Here is a 22,055-nt window from a genome sequence, read left to right on the forward strand (position 1 = left end):
TGAAATAATGGTCTGTTTTTAATCTCCTGTGTCAATGTCACTCAAGCCGCAGCAGAAGATCCTAGTAGAGCTACAATGCCAGTTATGAGTAGCCCAATAAATCTTATAAGCCTTAGCAAAATAGCGTTCACCTCCTTCCACATTTGCAATCCTTTATCATCATGCCATGGGCCAGAGACATTAGCTGGGACGAACACAAAGGCGTTGCGGTATAACACAACCATTCTATCAGGATAAGAAAGAGATTGTATACAATTAGTTAGTTGACAATTAAGGCATGATATTTCAAAACCCAGAGTGACAGTACGAATATTCACATTGCCTATCATGACTAAAAATGACCAGGGACACAAGCAGATAAGTCCGTAACCGTAGTTTTTGTGTAGAGTCCTCCAGACTCTCTTGCAGAGAATTTACCCCTTCCAGCAACAAGTTTGCAGAGACTAGTCTGGTATACCTTTGAAAAAGTTGTCCATATCACCTCAACAAAACTCTTGTCCCCCAAATACCCATTGTGAGTTACTGCCGGGGTCCAATCATATATGCTCTGAGTCGTCCCGAGAATAGGAATCTTAGGTGCAGTTGGTTCACGGCAACTTCCCCAGAGCACGTGCAGAGTACAAACCACCAGGTCCTTTTCACAGGGAAGTACTCCGGGCGGCGGTGGCAAAGCAGAGGATGCAGAGCCAAAAATCTCCTGTTTAAACTTGACCTAAACAGAGACCTTTTATATTTTAATATACATAAGTAGATACAAGAACACAGCCTGGAAAATAACCCTCACGATGGAAACAAATATGATCAGAGCTGAGTCCTGTATAATTATAAGCATAATTATATCCGTAGCATGCTGGATGTGGTCATTAGCGGGTGCTCCCAGAGCCCTGGGATCACTGACATAGGAACAACACGATCTTCCAAGCCCAACGGGTGGAGTAAAGGGGAGGTCTGATATATAAGTCCAATAGGTGGCTGCAGGTTCTGACCTCTGCCTAGTCAGTGGATCCTTCCACAAAACCAACGGCGTGTCTTTGTTGGAATTAGTACACCAAAACCGCTTGGCTGTTGAACAATCTTTGTCCTAAATTTAGAAATTTAAAATAAAGAGATCATAGTTTAGATAATTCTTGGGGGGGAGTTAGGGGGTACAGCTCCCGCTTTTTTATTTTCAAAAGTTGCTTTTGAGAGACTAGTGGGCACGTTCTACAATGCTTTGTCCTTGGGTGTTATAAAGAATTTCTGTTTTATGACTGATCCCATTTTCCGTAAGAATGTTTGAAATTTGTGACTCGTGTATCCAGGGCCATTGTTTGTTTTTTTTTGTTTGTTTGTTTGTTTTTGAGACAGACTCTCACTATGCTGCCCAGGCTAGAGTGAGTGCCGTGGCGTCAGCGTGGCTCACAGCGACCTCAATGTCCGGGGCTCAGCGATCATACTGCCTCAGCCTCCCGAGTAGCTGTACTACAGGCATGCGCCACCATGCCCGGCTAATTTTTTGTATATATATTTTTATTTGGTCAATTAATTTCTTTCTATTTTTGGTAGTGACGGGGTCTCGCTCAGGCTGGTTTCGAACTCCTGACCTTGAGCAATCTGCCCGCCTCGGCTTCCCAAAGTGCTAGGATTACAGGCGTGAGCCCCAACGCCCGGCCCATTGTCTATTTTTATACATTTAGGCTGGCCCACTGAAGCAAAGCACCAGAGGCAATGGGTTACACAATGTTTACCAGCCTCGCCTAGTTAAAATGTGGCTATTAAATACCCAGAATAAGAGTCTATGGTCAGATGAACATATTTTAATCGATCAAAAGAAGAAATAAAGGTCACATCCATATGGCATAATGGTTAGGTAAAAGGCCTCTGGTATTAACACCATAATGGGGGACAGGGAGTAACAGGAAGAGCAAGCTTTTACAATTTTTCGAGCAGTTTCTCTAGTGATATTGAACTGTTGCTTGAGAGCGCAGCTATTTTGGTTGTGCAAAGCTTTCGACTGGTGTGCTAACTGCACTTGAGTTAACAAAATAAGAAGGGGTTTGGTTCTAGAGGCAAGATCTGCAATTTCATTTCCTTGGCTGAGAGGACCAGGCAGGTGAGAAAGAGCACGAAGATTCCCAAGGAAACATCGTTCTGTACGTGGCTGCATGAGAGCTTGTAAGGCACGAAACTATTTCTGAACCTTACTATTAGAAGTCCCAATAAAGGGCACATTCTCTATGACTTGGAGTGGCCGAATCACATAATGGCTATATGAATAAAGGTTAACAGTCTTAGCAGTGATGGCCTGTAAAGCTGAGAAAAACTGCCTGCAATTCAACCGGCTGAGAGGAGGAGACCCAGTGTACCAAGATTTAATTTCATTGTTAACTGAATGGACTGCCATACCATTAGAAACCCATCTGTAAAATTCAGAACAGCGTTGCCAAGGAATACAGGAGACACTTGGGCAACAAAAATAAACGGATGTAGTATAGCAAAATGTAACAACTTATCGTGGTGTAATGGTTATCAATTTTTCCAGGATTATTGGCCAGGGCTGTGGTCCAGGAGTCACTATGCTATAACAACCAGTCCTGTTGCTGACGAGAAAATGAAACACAAAGTGTGGCTCTTTATCATGTAATTGGCAGGATTCTGAACGCAGAATATGGACTAAGGTAGCAACCATCTCATAATGAATTAGAAGTTTAGAGGGATAGGATGGCAAATGTATCAGTGGTTCCCCTTGATAGAGGACTGCTGAGGAGGCATGAGAAGTCGGCAAAACATAGCCAACCCATTCCAAGTTATAGTTTACATAAGAAACATTTTGGTGGGACAAGTCCTGTTTTACTAATTTTAAGGCTAGCTTGCTGTTCACCCACAAAACCAGTTCAGGCTTATTCCTAGTAATAGCATCCAGTAAGCATCTGAGAAGTCATGAGCAGAGGGAACCCTCGCTTGTTGCGATTGTACTTGACCTAGGGATATCAAAGGGGTCAAAAGGAGCTGACCAATGGGCTGGCCAAGATACACAACAGAAATAGAGCAAGGAGAGGAGACCAAAAGTTTATTTTCTCCTGTATAATCCTGATCCCGATTCCCGGTGTCACATATCAGCCTTTCAAAGTGATACTACCTAATAATAAGCCTATAGCAGTATTTTGAATAAAAAGTTGTTGCATCATAATTTTTAGACTTTCTAATTCCTTAACACGTTATGTGCCTGTTTCTGAGTATGAGAAGTCACAGAGGCTGTAGATGCGAGAACTCGTCAGATCATGATCTTCCTGATAAGGGTTAAGAGACAAAGGAGGAGAATGATCATTCGATTCATCCTCTGGGATTGTAAAACTCCGACCTCAAGTTAAGCGCTGTCCTTCATGCCGGGGGTTTAGACAATCCCTAATAAGATTTCAACAATAAAAAGAGTCCATCGCAACCTTCTAAGGTCCGTGGGCTGAGTAATAGTCCTGCAATTTAACTCCTACCTTCTTCCATGTATCTAAATTTACCGTTCATTCCTCAGGGAACTAAGGACATACTGCTACTACAAAACAAAATAATTTCTGCTTTTTTCCTATTTTAACACTGCGGGCCCGAAGCATAGTCTTCAATATTTCTACAAACAACAACCTATTGGTTCCTTGTCTCATAATTTCTTACTCCAATCAATTACACTCTGTGCCCAAATGACCTTTCTTTCTGTCATAGCCGGCCTTCCACGGGCAGCGGCTTACACCGAATCCCAATGTCATTTAGTACCACCGAAGGCCTTCTTGGAGAGAGGGTTCCCAGTATGGGTCACCACCTGCCGGTGCCAGCCGGCGACATGCAGCAACAGGAGTTAGGGGGCGCGGCAGAGAAATGAAGAGACAACAAAAAGATGGGGACGGGAGACTGGAATCCTTGGTGACTGCAGCACATCGTTTATTTCCGTTGTTATATTTATACAGATAAGAACAAAGGAGAAGCGAAATATAAAGGAACAGGTGGTATATATCTTCATTAAACCAGAAACCAAAACAGTTCTTGTTTCTTTCAACCTTACCTCACTTCGATAGCCATTTCTTTCGCTTAAGCAGTTTCTAATCTACAACTTAACTTTTTTCTGATATGAAAAAAGATACACTCAACCATGATCACTCAGACAGTCAAAGAAAGCGCACCTAAGAGTAAATAACAATTCTAGTAAAGGAGGGTGTAGGGCTAGGGTGTAGGGCTCGGTGTAGCCTAAAAGCTACAAGGGCTGTGTGTACAGGATGACTTCAGTGACCTTCTATAACTGCTGTTATCTCCAGCACCCTCCGTGACCTGGAAGAATGGCCAAGATGTCAGAGCTCTGAGTCAAGGCACCAGGTGCTGTGTCTCAAGGACCCCAGTTTTCTGGGCAGCAACCGCACTTTAACTCTCTGGTGTTCGGGACAGCACCCAACAAAGAACTATATGTTTTCTAAATGCGTTTGTGAAAACAATGTATACAGTTCCTCAGATCTGAGGGAAGATCAAGTATCTAAGCAAGGGACTTTCTATCTCTCCTTTGTCCATGTCACGGTAAACATTTACATGTAACCTTCTTTATGTAAGGACTTAACGTTTCTAATATACATTGGTGAAAGTGTATACAAATGGATATAAGAAGCATTTAGTTCTTTTACTCAGAATCAGTAATCATTTATATATCGGTTACATTTACATGTAACCTTCTTTATGTAAGGACTTAACGTTTCTAATATACGTTGGTGAAAACAGTGTAAAATGTGCTTAATTAGAGAAGAACAAATATTAGGTAGTTACTTTCTATAGCCTTTGTCTACGTAAACGTATCGGAGTTCTTTATGAAAGAACTGTATGTTTCTTATTGCTGTGAAAACAATATACACAGTTCATTGCTCAGAAAAGATAAAGTATATAAGCAAGGAATTTCTTCCATCATTTGTGTAAATCATTGCATTTATATAAGGACGTTCTGTGTAAAAAAATTAAATGCTTCTTATATCCATTTGTATAACCAATATTCGATGTATTTCATTTCTCAGAGAAGAAGAAGCTTTAAGCAATGCACATTTTATCACCTTTGTCTATGTCCCTCCGAACATTTATATATGGGAGTTCTTTTTAAAAAAAAAATTGAACGCTTCACGAATTTGCGTGTCATCCATGCGCAGAGGCCATGCTAATCGTCTGTGTATCGTTCCAATTTTAGTATATGTGCTGCCGAAGCTAGCACTATATGAGACTTCTTTGTGAAAGAATGGCATATTTCTTTTGCGGAACCATATATACATTGCTTTTGTTCTAAGAGAAAAATCTATTGTAAAATCAAGGGTTATTTTATTTTTTTTCTCTAAGACACCCTAAATGTCTACGTAGAGATATTGCATATGGAAGAACTGAATATTTCTTATATGCTTTTTTTGAAAACAATGAAAAATGTGTTTCCGTTCTCACAGATGAGGCAATGCACTTTCTGTGCGTCTAACTCACTGCAAACATTTGTATATTTCAATTAGAGAATAACGTATAAAGAGGTCTCCATCGCTTATGTATATGAATCTGTAATCATTTATATAAGGGAGTTTTTTATGAAATGACAACGTTTCTTATATGCTTTTGTGAAAAAAATATAGAAGTGTTTTCCATACTCAGAAAAGCCTACTGTAAAAGCAAGGCATTTACAAGAGCTTTTTGGGTCATTGCAAACCCAGGAGTTCTTAATAAAAAACTATTTCTTATATACGTTGAAAAAATAATAGAGAGTCCCTACTCAGAGAAGAGTGGCTAAGTCCACTCACTCTCAGGAGACGGACAGGTTGGGGGCTGTGTGGATTTCGTTGTGTCCACTCACCCACGGGAGACAGGCAGTGAGGGCGCAGTGTGGATCTAGCGGTGTCCACTCAACCACGGGAGACGGGCAGTAAAGGTACAGTGTGGATCTGGCTGTGTCCACATCCAAGGGAGACTGGAAAGGAGGGCGCTGTGTGGATCCGGCTGTGTCCACACTATCACGGGAGATGGGCAGGCAGGGCGCAGTGTGGATCTGGCTGTGTCCACTCACCCACGGGCGACGGGCAGTGAGGGCACATTGTAGAACTGGCTGTGTCCACTCACCCATGGGAGAAGGGCACGCAAGGCTCAGTATAGATCTGGCTGTGTCCACTCACCCAAGGGAGACGGGCTTTGAGGGCCCAGTGTGGATCTGGCAGTGTCCCCTGAAACTCGAGAGACTGGCCGTGAGGCGCAATGTGGATCTGGCTGTGTCCACTCACCAACGGGAGACGGGCTTTGAGGGCCCAGTGTGGATCTGGCTGTGTCCGCTGAACCTCGGGAGACTAGCCGTGAGGGCGCAGTGTGGATCTGGCTGTGTCCACTCACCCACGGGAGACGAGCAGTGAGGGCGCAGTGTGGATCTGGCTGTGTCCACTCACCCACGGGAGACGGGCAGTGAGGGCGCAGTGTGTATCTGGCTGTGTCCACTCACCCACGGGAGATGGGCAGTGAGCGCGGTGTGGATCTGACTGTGTCCACTAAACCACGGGAGACGGGCAGGCAAGGTGCAGTGTTGATATGGCTGTGTCCACTCACCCACGGGACACACGTAGAGGGGTGCTGAGTGCATCTGGCTGTGTCCACTCAACCATGGGAGGCTGGCAGTGAGGGCGCTGTGTGGATCCGGCTGTGTCCCGACTCCCACGGGAGATGGGCAGGCAGGGCGCAGTGTGTATCCGGCTTTGTCCACACACCTACGGGAGACGTGCAGTGAGGGCGCAGTGTGGATCTGGCTGTGTCCACTCACCCACGGGCGACGAGCAAGAGGTTGCAGTGTGTATCTGGCTGAGTCCAATCCGCCACGGGAGACTGGCAGTGAGGGCGCATTGTGGATCTGGCTGCGTCCACTCACACAGGGGAGAAGGGCAGTGAGGGCGCAGTGCGGATCTGGCTGTGTCCACTGACCCATGGGAGACGGGCAGTGAGGGCTCTGTGTGGATCTTGCTGTGTCCACTCACCCACGGGTGACGGGCAGTGAGTGTGCTGTGTGGATCTGGCTGTGTCCACTCACCCACGAGAGACGAGCAGGCAGGGGGTAGTGTGCATCTGGCTGTGTCCACTTACCCACGGGAGATGGGCAGGCAGGGCGCAGTGTGGATCTGACTGTGTCCACTCACCAATGAGAGACGGGCACAGAGGGTGCTGTGTGGATCTGGTTGTGTCCATTCACCCACGGGAGACGGGCAGGCATGGTGAAGTGTGGATCTGACTATGTCCACTCTCCCACGGGAGACGGGCAGGCAGGGCACAGTGTGGATCTGGCTATGTCCACTCACCCAAGGGAAACGGACAGTGAGGGCGCTGTGTGGATACGGCTGTGTCCACACACCCACGGGAGATGGGCAGTGAGGGCACAGTGTGGATCTGGCTGTGTCCACTCACCCACGGGATCCGGACTTTCAGGGCCCAGTGTGGATCTTGCTGTGTCCACTGACACATGGGAGGCAGGCCGTGAGGGCGCAGTGTGTATTTTGCTGTGTCCAATCACCCACGGGAGACGGGTAGAAAGGGTGCTGTGTGGATCTGGCTATGTCCACTGACCCACGGCAGACAGGCAGGCATGGCGCAGTGCGGATCTGGCTGTGTCCACTCACCAACGGGAGACGGGCAGAGAGGGTGCTGTGTGGATCTGGCTATGTCCACTGACTCACGGCAGACGGGCAGGCAGGGCGCAGTGCGGATCTGGCTGTGTCCACTCACCCACGGGAGGCGGGCAGGCAAGGCGCAGTGTGGATCTGGCTGTGTCCACTCACCCACCGGAGACGGGCAGAGAGGGTGCTGTGTGGATCTGGCTACGTCCACTGACCCACGGCAGACGGGCAGGCAGGGCGCAGTGCGGATCTGGCTGTTTCCACTCACCCACGGCAGACGGGCAGGCAGGGCGCAGTGCGGATCTGGCTGTTTCCACTCACCCACGGCATACGGTCAGGCAGGGTGCAGTGTGGATCTGGCTGTGTCCACTCACCCACGGGAGACGGGCAGGCAGGGCGCAGTGCGGATCTGGCTGTGTCCACTCACCCACGACAGACGGGCAGGCAGGGCGCATTGCAGATCTGGCTGTGTCCACTCACCCACGGAAGATGGGCAGTCAGGGCGTAGTTCGGATCTGGCTGTGTCCATTCACCCATGGGAAACGGGCAGGCAGAGCGCAGTGCGGATCTGGCTGTGTCCACTCACCCAGGGGAGACGGGCAGGCAAGGCGAACTGTGGATCTGGCTGTGTCCACTCACCCACGGGAGACGGTAGGAGAGGGTGCTGTGTGGATCTGGCTATGTCCACTGGCCCACGGCCGACAGGCAGGCAGGGCGCAGTGCGGATCTGGCTCTGTCCACTCACCCACGGCAGACTGGCAGGCAGGGCGCAGGACGGATCTGGCTGTGTCCACTCACCCACGGGAGGCGGGCAGGCAAGGCGCAGTGTGGATCTGGCTGTGTCCACTCACCCACGGGAGACGGGCATAGAGGGTGCTGTGTGGATCTGGCTATGTCCACTCACCCACGGCAGACGGTCAGGCAGGGCGCAGTGCGGATCTGGCTGTGTCCACTCACCCATGGAAGACGGGCACAGAGGGTGCTGAGTGGATCTGGCTGTGTCCACTCACCCACGGGAGACGGTCAGGCAAGGCGCATTTTGGATCTGGCTGTGTCCACTCACTCTCGGGAGACCGTCACTGAAGGCGCAGTGTGGATCTGGCTGTGTCCACTCACACTCGGGAGACGGTCACTGAAGTCGCAGTGTGGATCTGGCTGTGTCCCCACTCCCACGGGAGATGGGCAGGCAGGGCGCAGTGTGGATCTGGCTGAGTCCACTCACCCACGGAAGACGGGCAGTAAGTGCGAAGTGTGCATCTGGCTGTGTCCATTCACCCAGGGGAGATGGGCAGTGAGGTCGCATTGTGGATCTGGTTGTGTCCACTCACCCACGGGAGACGGGCGGTGAGTGCGCTGTGTGGATATGGCTGTGTCCACTCACACACGGGAGACGGGCAGGCAGGGCGCAGTGTGGATTTGGCTGTGTCCACAAACAAATGGGAGACGGGCAGTGAGGGCGTAGTGTATCTTCCTGTGTCCACTCACCCACGGGAGACGGGCAGTGAGTGTGCAGTGTGGATCTAGCTGTGTCCACTCACCCACGGGAGATGGGCAGTGAGGGTGCAGTGTGGATCTGGCTTTGTCCACTCACCCACGTGAGATGGCCAGTGAGTGCGAATTGTGGATCTGGCTGTGTCCAATCACCCACGGTAGACGGGCACTGAGGGCGCTGGGTGGATCTGGCTTTGTCCAATCACCCACGGGAGACGGGCAGTGAGGGCGCTGTGTGGATCCGGCTGTGTCCACTCACCACGGTAGACTAGCAGGCTGGGAGCACAGTGGATCTGGCTGTGTCCACTCACCCATGGGAGACGGGCAGTGAGGGTACAGTGTGGATTTGGCTGTGTCCACTCACCCATATTAGAAGGGCAGTGAGGGCGCTGTGCGGATCTGGTTGTGTCCACTCACCCACGGGAGACGAGCAGGCAGGGGGTAGTGTGGATCTGGCTATGTCCACTCACCCACGGGAGCCGGGCTTTGAGGGCCCAGTCTGGATCTTGCTCTGTCCAGTGACCCACGGGAGATGGGCCCTGAGGGCGCAGTGTGTATTTGGCTGTGTCCACTCACCCACGGGAGACGGGCATGCATGGCGCAGTGTGGATCTTGCTGTGTCCACTCACCCTCCGGAAACGGTCACTGAGGGTGCAATGTGGATCAGGCTGTGTCCACTAACCCACGGGAGACGGGCAGTGAGGGCGCAGTGTGGATCTGGCTGTGTCCACTCACCCACGGGAGACAAGCAGTGAGGGCGCTGTGTGGATCTGGCTGTGTCCACTCACCCACTGGAGACGGGAAGAGAGGGTGCTCTGTGGATCTGGCTGTGTCCACTCACCCACGGGAGACAGGCAGGCAGGGCGCAGTGTGGATCTTGCTGTGTCTACTCACCCTAGGGAGACGGACACTGAGGGCGCAGTGTGGATATGGCTGTGTCCACTCACCCATGGGAGACGGGCAGTGAGGGCGCAGTGTTGATCTGGCTATGTCCACTGACCCAGGGGGGCTGGCAGTGAGGGCGCTGTGTGGATCCGGCGGTGTCCACACTCCCACAGGAGATGGGCAGGCAGGGCCCAGTGTGGATCTAGCTGTGTCCACTCACCCACAGGAGATGGGCTTTGAGGGCCCAGTGTGGATCTGGCTGTGTCCCCTGATCCACGGGATACGGGCCGTGAGGGCGCAGTGTGGATATGGCTGTGTCCACTCACCCACGGGAGACGGCCAGTCAGGGCGCAGTTTGGATCTTGCTGTGTCCACTCACCCTCGGGAGACGGTCACTGAGGGCGCAGTGTGGATCTGGCTGTGTCCACTCACCCAGGGGAGACGGGCAGTGGGGTCGCATTGTGGATCTGGTTGTGTCCACTCACCCACGGGAGACGGGCAGTGAGTGCGCTGAGTGCATCTGGCTGTGTCCATTCACCCAGGGGAGACGGGCAGTGAGGTCGCATTGTGGATCTGGTTGTGTCCACTCACCCACGGGAGACAGGCAGTGAGTGCGCTGTGTGGATCTGGCTGTGTCCACTCACCCACGGGAGATGGGCAGTGAGGGTGCAGTGTGGATCTGGCTGTGTCCACTCACCCACGTGAGATGGGCAGTGAGTGCGAAGTGTGGATCTGGCTGTGTCCAATCACCCACGGGAGACCTGCAGTGAGTGCGAATTGTGGATCTGGCTGTGTCCACTCACCCACGGGAGACGGGCAGGCAGGGCGCAGTGTGGATCTGGCTGTGTCCACTCACCCGCAAGAGACGGCCCTTATACTCGCTTCCCTAACCAATGGGCTGTGCCTAAGCCCTGGCCGGGGGGACTTGGCGCCCGCCCACCCACAGGGCGTGGGACACAGCTGAAAGGGGTTGTTCGGGAGGGCGGGCACTTGCTGGGGTCAAAGATCGAGCACCCTGTGCCTGCGCAGTGAGCAGTGGCGCTCTGGGGGTGGGGGCCGCAAAGGGGAAGGAGGCAAGGCGAGTTGAGGAGGGGGGCTGGAAGGTCTCCACCTTGGCAGGTCCAGCAGTGGAGGCGCACCTTGTGTGTGTGTTAGTGTGTGTGTGTGTGTGTGTGTGTGTGTGTGTGTGTGTATTCCACAGGTTAGTTGCTAACCTGTGGAAGTTCGTTATGAAAAAACTGAATGTATCTTATATGCGTTTGTCAAAATCTTGTACATAGTTTTTCAGTTCTCAGAGAAAAGCAAGCATATAAAGAAGTCACAGTCTCCTTTGTGTAAGTCTTTGCAAAGGGGAATCATTTATTAAAGAAGTGTGTGCTTGTTATATGTGTTTATGACCGCATAGTACGCAGTTTCAGTTCTCACTGAAAAACAAGTGTAATAGGCACTTTATAACCTTTGTGTAAGTCTCTGTAAAGATTTTTATATATGGCATTTCTTTATGAATGATCTGCAGGTTCCAGCCGATGACGTACGGCACCTGGAGTTAAAGGGCGAGGCTTAGAAATGAAGAAACAAAAATATGGAGACGGGAGGACGGAGTCCTTGGTGCCTGCCGCGCCTAGTTTATTTCCGTTGCTATATGTATACAGATAACAAAGGAGAAGGGAAATGCAAAGGAACCAGAAAACAAAACCGTTCTTTTTTTCTTTCAACCTTACCTCACTTTAGTAGCCCTTTCCCTCGCTTAAGCAGTTTTCTAATATACAACTTAACTTTTTTCTGATATTCAAAAAGCTACAAATACTCAACTATGATTACTCAGTTCAGGGAAAAGAGCACCCAAGCGTAATTAACAATTCTGGGAAAGGTGTAGGGCTTCGGTGGGGGTTATAAGCTATAAGGGCTGTGTGCACAGGCTTACTTCAGTGACCTCCTATTACTGTTACTGCTATCTCCAGCACGCTCCGTGATCTGGAAGAAAGACAAAGAATGTCAGAGCCCTGAGTTAAGGCGCCAGGTGCCATGTCTCAAGAACCCCAGTGTTCCGGGTAGCAACCGTACTTTAACTCTACCGTTTTCGGACAGCTCCCAACACCTCTACCTTCCCTTTATAATTAATTGCAGGGTCGCTGGTAAGCTTTCATTTGCAAGTTAGGGGAGTGTATGGCAGCGGTAACAGCCAAAATATTCTTAGCAATCAGTTGCAGTAGCAGAGGCGTAACAAACATAATTACCAGGAGAAGAACAAAGCCCCAATAATCATAAAGAATATGCTTTTACAATTTCCACAAGATAGACTATGTCCAAAAAGTTGATTGAGAAAATCTCGCGCTTTTGCGGCAATGCTAGTATTAAGCAGTCTCCAACATGCCTGTTATTTCCTGATGATTTTGGAGCAAATCTTGGAGCAAATAGATGCATTTACACATTGCCAGATACTTGCCAGGTTATTTTGGACCTTAGCTCAATTATAGTTACTCTCATTATAAGGTCGGGGAGTTACACAAATCCACTGATAATTGTCTTGGCCGTGGAGTTGGCTACGTAGCCGAAGCTCATGTAATTCCTCTCCCAGTATCTGGACCACCTCATATAAAGCGTGGTCTTCAATCTTTTTATAAATATGTTCTTGGGTACCCAATGCCTGAATGACATTTTAGAGATATTATTGAAATAATGGTCTGTTTTTAATCTTCTGTGTCAACGTCACTCAAGCCGCAGCAGAAGATCCTAGTAGAGCTACAATGCCAGTTATGAGTAACCCAATAAATCTTTTAAGCCTTAGCAAAATAGCGTTCACCTCCTTCCACATTTGCAATCCTTTATCATCATGCCGTGGGCTAGAGACATTAGCTGGGACCACCACAATGGCGGTGCGGTATAACACAACCATTCTATCAGGATAAGAAAGAGATTGTATACAATTAGTTAGTTGACAATTAAGGCATGATATTTCAAAACCATGAGTGACAGTACGAATATTCACATTGCCTATCATGAGTACAAATGTTCAGGGACACAAGCAGATAAGTCCTTAACCGTAGTTTTTGTGTAGAGTCCTCCAGACTCTCTTGCAGAGAATTTACCCCTTCCAGCAACAAGTTTCCAGAAACTAGTCTGGTATACCTTTGAAGGAGTTGTCCATATCACCTCAACAAAACTCTTGTCCCCCAAATACTCACTGTGAGTTACTGCCGGGGTCCAATCATATATGCTCTGAGTCGTCCCGAGAATAGGAATCTTAGGTGGAATTGGTTCACGGCAACTTCCCCAGAGCACGTGCAGAGTACAAGCAACCAGCTCCTTTCCACAGGGAAGTACTCCGGGCGGCGGTGGCAAATCAGAGGACGCAGAGCCAGAAAACCTCCTGTCTAAACTTGACCTAAACAGAGACCGTTTAACACCTTTTATATTGTAATATACATAAGTAGATACAAGAACACACCCTGGAAAATAACCCTCACGATGGAAACAAATATGATCAGAGCTGAGTCCTGTATAATTATAAGCAGATACCTTAGCATGCTGGATGTGGTCATTAGCGGGTGCTCCCAGAGCCCTGGGATCACTGACATAGGAACAACACGATCTTCCAAGCCCAACGGGTGGAGTAAAGGGGAGGTCTGATATATAAGTCCAATAAGTGGCTGCAGGTTCTGACCTCTGCCTAGTCCGTGGATCCTTCCACAAAACCGACGGCGTGTCTTTGTTGGAATTAGTACACCAAAACCGCTTGGCTGTTGAACGATCTTTGTCCAAAATTAAAAATTTAAAATAAAGAGATCATGGTTTAGCTAATTCGGGGGGGGGGGGCGTTAAGGGGTAGAGTTCCCCCTTTTTTATTTTCAAAAGTTGATTTTTGAGAGACTAGTGGGCACGTTCTACAATGCTTTGTCCTTGGGTGTTATAAAGAATTTCTGTTTTATGACTGATCCCATTTTCCGTAAGAATGTTTGAAATTTGTGACTCGTGTATCCAGGGCCATTGTCTGGTTTTTGTTTGTTTGTTTGTTTGTTTGTTTGTTTTGAGACAGAATCTCACTATGTTGCTCAGGCTAGAGTGAGTGCCGTAGCGTCAGCGTGGCTCACAGCAACCTCAATCTCCGGGGCTCAGCGATCATACTGCCTCAGCCTCCCGAGTAGCTGGGACTACAGGCATGCGCCACCATGCCCGGCTAATTTTTTGTATATATATTTTTATTTGGTCAATTAATTTCTTTCTATTTTTGTTAGAGACGGGGTCTCGCTCAGGCTGGTTTCGAACTCCTGACCTTGAGCAATCCGCCCGCCTCGGCCTCCCAAAGTGCTAGGATTACAGGCATGAGCCACCACGCCCGGCCCATTGTCTGTTTTTATACATTTAGGCTGGCCCACTGAAGCAAAGCACCGGAGGCAATGAGTTACACAATGTTTACCAGCCTTGCCTAGTTAAAATGTGGCTATTAAATACCCAGAATAAGAGTCTATGGTCAGATGAACATATTTTAATCGACCAAAAGAAGAAATAAGGGTCACATCCATTTGGCATAATGGTTAGGTAAAAGGCCTCTGCTATTAACAACATAATGGGGGACAGGGAGTAACAAGAAGAGCAAGCTTTTACAATTTTTCGAGCAGTTTCTCTAGTGATATTGAACTGTTGCTTGAGAGCGCAGCTATTTTGGTTGTGCAAAGCATTGGACTGCTGTGCTAACTGCACTTGAGTTAACAAAATACGAAGGGGTTTGGTTCTAGTGGCAAGATCTGCAATTTCATTTCCTTGGCTGAGAGGACCAGGCAGGTGAGAAAGAGCACGAAGGTGCCCAAAGAAACATCGTTCTGTACGTGAGTGCATGAGAGCTTGCAAGGCACGAAACTATTTCTGAACCTTATTATTAGAAGTCCCAATAAAGGGCACATTCTCTATGACTTGGAGTGGCCGAATCACATAATGGCTATCTGAATAAAGGTTAACAGTCTTAGCACGGATGTCCTGTAAAGCTGAAAAAAATTGCCTGCAATTCAACCGCTTGAGAGGAGGAGACCCAGTGTACCAAGATTTAATGTCATTGTTAACTGAATGGACTGCCATACCATTAGAAACCCATCTGTAAAAATCAGAACAGCGTTGCCAAGGGGTACAAGAGACACTTGGGCAACAAAAATAAACGGATGTAGTATAGCAAAATATAACAACTTATCGTGGTGTAATGGTTATCAATTTTTACAGGGTAACTGGCCAGGGCTGTGGTCCAGGAGTCACTATGCTATAACAACCAGTCCTGTTGCTGACGAGGAAATGAAACACAAAGTGTGGCTCTTTATCAAGTAATTTGCAGGATTTTGAACGCAGCATATGTACTAAGGTAGCAACCATCTCATAATGAATTAGAAGTTTAGAGATATAGGATGGCAAATGTAGCCACATCAGTGGTTCCCCTTGATAGAGGACTGCTGAGGGGGTATGAGAAGTCGGTAAACCATAGCCAGCCCATTCCAGTTATAGTTTACATAAGAAACATTTTGGTGGGACAATTCCTGTTCTACTAATTTTAAGGCTAGCTTGCTGTTCACCCACAAAACCAGTTCAGGCTTATTCCTAGTAATAGCATCCAGTAAGCATCTGAGAAGCCTTAAGCAGAGGGAACCCGCGCTTGTTGCGATTGTACTTGACCAAGGGCTATCAAAGGGATCAAAACGAGCTGACCAATGGGCTGGCCAAGATACACAACAGAAATAGAGCTAGGAGAGGAGACCAAAAGTTTATTTTCTCCTGTATAATCCTGATCCCGATTCCCGGTGTCACATATCAGCCTTTCAAAGTGATACTACCTAATAATAAGCCTATAGCAGTATTTTGAATAAGAAGTTGTTGCATCATAATTTTTAGACTTTCTAATTCCTTAACACGTTATGTGCCTGTTTCTGAGTATGAGAAGTCACAGAGGCTGTAGATGCGAGAACTCTTTAGATCATGATCCTCCTGATAAGGGTTAAGAGGCAAAGGAGGAGAGTGATCATTCGATTCATCCTCAAGGATTGCAAAACTCCGGCCTCAAGTTAAGCGCTGTCTTTCATGTCGGGGGTTTAGACAATCCCTAATAAGATTTCAAAGATAAAAAGCGTCCATCGCAACCTTCTAAGGTCCGTGGGCTGAGTAATAATCCTGCAATTTAACTCCTACCTTCTTCCATGTATCTAAATTTACCGTTCATTCCTCAGGGAACCAAGGACAAACTGCTACTACAAAACAAAATAATTTCTGGTTTTTTCCTATTTTAACACTGCGGGCCTGAAGCATAGTCTTCAACATTTCTACAAACAACAACCTATTGGTTCCTTGTCTCATAATTTTTACTCCAATCAATTACACTCTGTGCCCAAATGACCTTTCTTTCTGTCATAGCCGGCCTTCCACGGGCAGCGGCTTACACCGAATCCCAATGTCATTTAGTACCATCGAAGGCCCTCTTGGAGAGAGGGTTCCCAGTATGGGTCACCACCTTCCGGTACATATGTAAGAACTGAATATTTCTTATATGCTTTTTTTGAAAACAATGAAAAATGTGTTTCCGTTCTCACAGATGAGGCAATGCACTTTCTGTGCGTCTAACTCACTGCAAACAATTGTATATTTCAATTAGAGAATAACGTATAAAGAGGTCTCCATCGCTTATGTATATGAATCTGTAATCATTTATATAAGGGAGTTTTTTATGAAATGACAATGTTTATTATATTTTTGTAAAAACAATATAGAAGTGTTTTCCATTCTCAGAAAAGCCTACTGTAAAAACAAGGCATTTACAAGAGATTTTTGGGTCATTGCACATGCGGGAGTTCTTAATAAAAAACTGTTTCTTATATACGTTTAAAAAATAATAGAGAGTACCTACTCAGAGAAGAGTGGCTATGTCCACTCACTCTCAGGAGACGGACAGGTTGGGCGCTGTGTGAATTTCGTTGTGTCCACTCACCCTAAGGAGACGAGCAGGCAGGGAGCTGGGTGGATAGGCTGTGTCCACTCACCCACGGAAGACAGGTAGGCAGGGCGATGTGTGGATCTGCCTGTGTCGAATCCCACACGAGAGACGGTCAGACAGGGCGCTGTGTGGATCTCGATGCGTTCACTCACCCACCGGAGAGGGGCAGACTCGGTGCTGTATAGCTCTGACTGTCCACTCACCCACGGGAAACGGGCAAGCAAGCGTGGTCAGCAACGGGCTCTATCAACACACACATAGTTGACGGACAGGGAGTGCGCAGATGGAAGTCACTATGTCCACTCACAAACGGGAAAGGGGCAGGAAGGGTGCTGTGTGGATCTGGCTGTGTCCACACACCCACGGGAGACAGGCAGGAAGGGTGCTGTGTGGATCTGGCTGTGTACACACACCGACCTGAGACGGGCAGTCAAGGTGCTGTGTGGATATGGCTGTGTCCACACACCCACGGGAGACGGGCATGCAGGGCGCTATGTGGATCTGGCTGTGTCCACTCACCCAAAGGAGATATGCAGGCAGGGTACTGCGTGGATTTGGCTCTGTTCACACACCCACGGGAGACGCGAAGGCAGGGCGCCGTGTGGATCTGGCTGTGTCCACTCACCCAGGGGAGACGGGCAAGCAGGGTGCGGTGTGGATCTTGCTATGTCCACTGACCCACGGCAGACGTGTAGGCAGGGCGCAGTGCGGATCTGGCTGTGTCCACTCACCCTCGGGAGAGGGGCAGGCAGGGCGCAGTGCGGATCTGGCTGTGTCCACTCACCCACGGAAGACGGGCAGGCAGGGCGCAGTGCGGATCTGGCTGTGTCCACTCACTCATGGGAGACGTGCAGGCAAGGGGCAGTGTGGATCTCGCTGTGTCCACTCACCCACGGGAGACGGGAAGAGAGGGTGCTGTGTGGATCTGGCTATGTCCACTGACCCACGGCAGAGGGGCAGGCAGGGCGCAGTGCGGATCTGGCTGTGTCCAATCACCCACGGCAGACGGGCAGGCAGGGTGCAGTGCGGATCTGCCTGTGTCCACTCACCCTCGGCAGACGGGCAGGCAGGGCGCAGTGCGGATCTGGCTGTGTCCACTCACCCACGGGTGACGGGCAGAGAGGGTGCTGTGTGCATCTGGCTATGTCCACTGACCCACGGCAGACGGGCAGGCAGGGCGTAGTGTGGATCTGGCTGTGTCCACTCACCCACGGCAGACGGGCAGGCAGGGCGCAGTGCGGATCTGGCTGTGTCCACTCACCCACGGGTGACGGGCAGAGAGGGTGCTGTGTGGATCTTGCTATGTCCACTGACCCACGGCAGACGAGCAGGCAGGGCGCAATGCGGATGTGGCTGTGTCCACTCACCCACGGCAGACGGGCAGGCAGGGCGCAGTGCGGATCTGGCTGTGTGCAATGACAGCCAGATCTGGCTATGTCACTGACCCACAGCAGACGGGCAGGCAGGTCGCAGTGCGGATCTGGCTGTGTCCACTCACCCACGGCAGACGGGCAGGCAGGGCGCAGTGTGGATCTAGCTGTGTCCACTCACCCACGGGAGACGGACAGAGAGGGTGCTGTGTGGATCTGGCTATGTCCACTGACCCACGGCAGACGGGCAGGCAGGGCGCAGTGCGGATCTGGCTGTGTCCACTCACCCACAGCAGACGGGCAGGCAGGGCGCAGTGCGGATCTGGCTGTGTCCACTCACCCACGGGAGACGGGCAGGCAAGGCCCAGTGCGGATCTGGCTGTTTCCACTCACCCACGGGAGACGGGCAGAGAGGGTGCTGTGTGGATCTGCCTATGTCCACTGACCACGGCAGACGGGCAGGCAGGGCGCAGTGTGGATCTGGCTGTGTCCACTCACCCACGGCAGACTAGCAGTCAGGGCGGATTGCGGATCTGGCTGTGTCCACTCACCCATGGGAGGCGGGCAGGCAAGGCGCAGTGTGGATCTGGCTGTGTCCACTCACCCACGGGATACGGGCAGGCAGGGCGCAGTGCGGATCTGGCTGTGTCCAATCACCCAAGGCAGACGGGCAGGCAGGGCGCAGTGCGGATCTGGCTGTGTCCACTCACCCACGGGAGACGGGCAGAGAGTGTGCTGTTTGGATCTTGCTATGTCCACTGACCCACGGCAGACGAGCAGGCAGGGCGCAATGCGGATGTGGCTGTGTCCACTCACCCACGGCAGACGGGCAGGCAGGGCGCAGTGCGGATCTGGCTGTGTCCACTCACCCACGGGAGACGGGAAGGCAAGGCGCAGTGTGGATCTGGCTGTGTCCGCTCACCCACGGGTTACGGGCAGAGAGGGTGCTGTGTGGATCTGGCTATGTCCACTGACCCACGGCAGACGGGCAGGCAGGGCGCAGTGCGGATCTGGCTGATTCCACTCACCCACAGCAGACGGGCAGGCAGGGCGCAGTGCAGATCTGGCTGTGTCCACTCACCCACGGGAGACGGGCAGGCAAGGCGCAGTGTGGATCTGGCTGTGTCCACTCACCCACGGCAGACTGGCAGGCAGGGCGGAGTGCGGACCTGGCTGTGTCCACTCACCCATGGGAGGCGGGCAGGCAAGGCGCAGTGTGGATCTGGCTGTGTCCACTCACCCAAGGGAGACGGGCAGAGAGGGTGCTGTGTGGATCTGGCTATGTCCACTGACCCACGGCAGACGGGCAGGCAGGGCGCAGTGCGGATCTGGCTGTGTCCACTCACCCAAGGGAGGCGGTCAGGCAAGGGGCAGTGTGGATCTGGCTGTGTCCACTCACTCACGGGAGACGGGTAGAGAGGGTGCTGTGTGGATCTGGCTATGTCCACTGACCCACGGCCGACAGGCAGGCATGGCGCAGTGCGGGTCTGGCTGTGTCCACTCACCCATGGCAGACTGGCAGGCAGGGCGCAGTGCGGATCTGGCTGTCTCCACTCACCCACGGGAGACGGGCAGGCAGGGCGCAGTGCGGATCTGGCTGTGTCCACTCACCCACGACAGACGGGCAGGCAGGGCGCAGTGCAGATCTGGCCGTGTCCACTCACCCATGGGAAACGGGCAGGCAGGGCGCAGTGCGGATCTGGCTGTGTCCACTCACCCAGGGGAGACGGGCAGGCAAGGCGAACTGTGGATCTGGCTGTGTCCACTCACCCACGGGAGACGGGCAGAGAGGGTGCTGTGTGGATCTGGCTGTGTCCACTGGCCCACGGCCGACAGGCAGGCAGGGCGCAGTGCGGATCTGGCTCTGTCCACTCACCCACGGCAGACTGGCAGGCAGGGCGCAGTGCGGATCTGGCTGTGTCCACTCACCCACGGGAGGCGGGCAGGCAAGGCGCAGTGTTGATCTGGCTGTGTCCACTCACCCACGGCAGACGGGCAGGCAGGGCGCAGTGCGGATCTGGCTGTGTCCACTCACCCACGGCAGACTAGCAGTCAGGGCGGATTGCGGATCTGGCTGTGTCCACTCACCCATGGGAGGCGGGCAGGCAAGGCGCAGTGTGGATCTGGCTGTGTCCACTCACCCACGGGATACGGGCAGGCAGGGCGCAGTGCGGATCTGGCTGTGTCCAATCACCCAAGGCAGACGGGCAGGCAGGGCGCAGTGCGGATCTGGCTGTGTCCACTCACCCACGGGAGACGGGCAGAGAGGGTGCTGTTTGGATCTTGCTATGTCCACTGACCCACGGCAGACGAGCAGGCAGGGCGCAATGCGGATGTGGCTGTGTCCACTCACCCACGGCAGACGGGCAGGCAGGGCGCAGTGCGGATCTGGCTGTGTCCACTCACCCAAGGGAGACGGGAAGGCAAGGCGCAGTGTGGATCTGGCTGTGTCCGCTCACCCACGGGTTACGGGCAGAGAGGGTGCTGTGTGGATCTGGCTATGTCCACTGACCCACGGCAGACGGGCAGGCAGGGCGCAGTGCGGATCTGGCTGATTCCACTCACCCACAGCAGACGGGCAGGCAGGGCGCAGTCCAGATCTGGCTGTGTCCACTCACCCACGGGAGACGGGCAGGCAAGGCGCAGTGTGGATCTGGCTGTGTCCACTCACCCACGGGAGACGGGCATAGAGTGTGCTGTGTGGATCTGCCTATGTCCACTGACCACGGCAGACGGGCAGGCAGGGCGCAGTGCGGATCTGGCTGTGTCCACTCACCCACGGCAGACTGGCAGGCAGGGCGGAGTGCGGACCTGGCTGTGTCCACTCACCCATGGGAGGCGGGCAGGCAAGGCGCAGTGTGGATCTGGCTGTGTCCACTCACCCAAGGGAGACGGGCAGAGAGGGTGCTGTGTGGATCTGGCTATGTCCACTGACCCACGGCAGACGGGCAGGCAGGGCGCAGTGCGGATCTGGCTGTGTCCACTCACCCAATCGAGGCGGTCAGGCAAGGGGCAGTGTGGATCTGGCTGTGTCCACTCACTCACGGGAGATGGGTAGAGAGGGTGCTGTGTGGATCTGGCTATGTCCACTGGCCCACGGCAGACAGGCAGGCATGGCGCAGTGCGGGTCTGGCTGTGTCCACTCACCCATGGCAGACTGGCAGGCAGGGCGCAGTGCGGATCTGGCTGTCTCCACTCACCCACGGGAGACGGGCAGGCAGGGCGCAGTGCGGATCTGGCTGTGTCCACTCACCCACGACAGACGGGCAGGCAGGGCGCAGTGCAGATCTGGCCGTGTCCACTCACCCATGGGAAACGGGCAGGCAGGGCGCAGTGCGGATCTGGCTGTGTCCACTCACCCAGGGGAGACGGGCAGGCAAGGCGAACTGTGGATCTGGCTGTGTCCACTCACCCACGGGAGACGGGCAGAGAGGGTGCTGTGTGGATCTGGCTGTGTCCACTGGCCCACGGCCGACAGGCAGGCAGGGCGCAGTGCGGATCTGGCTCTGTCCACTCACCCACGGCAGACTGGCAGGCAGGGCGCAGTGCGGATCTGGCTGTGTCCACTCACCCACGGGAGGCGGGCAGGCAAGGCGCAGTGTTGATCTGGCTGTGTCCACTCACCCACGGGAGACGGGCAGAGAGGGTGCTGTGTGGATCTGGCTATGTCCACTCACCCACGGCAGACGGTCAGGCAGGGCGCAGTGCGGATCTGGCTGTGTCCAC

The 22,055-nt window shown here is 51.8% G+C and overlaps 1 non-coding gene across 1 annotated transcript; it reads right to left on the minus strand.

The window, feature by feature from the left end:
* Window positions 1-5,102: 5,102 nt before the first annotated feature.
* LOC142863783 (U6 spliceosomal RNA) lies at window positions 5,103-5,209 on the minus strand. The gene has a single exon (XR_012914424.1). It is a non-coding gene; the product is annotated as a U6 spliceosomal RNA (small nuclear RNA).
* Window positions 5,210-22,055: the final 16,846 nt, after the last annotated feature.

The sequence above is a fragment of the Microcebus murinus genome, chromosome 22, assembly GCF_040939455.1.
Source record: "Microcebus murinus isolate Inina chromosome 22, M.murinus_Inina_mat1.0, whole genome shotgun sequence".
Lineage (NCBI taxonomy): Eukaryota > Metazoa > Chordata > Mammalia > Primates > Cheirogaleidae > Microcebus > Microcebus murinus.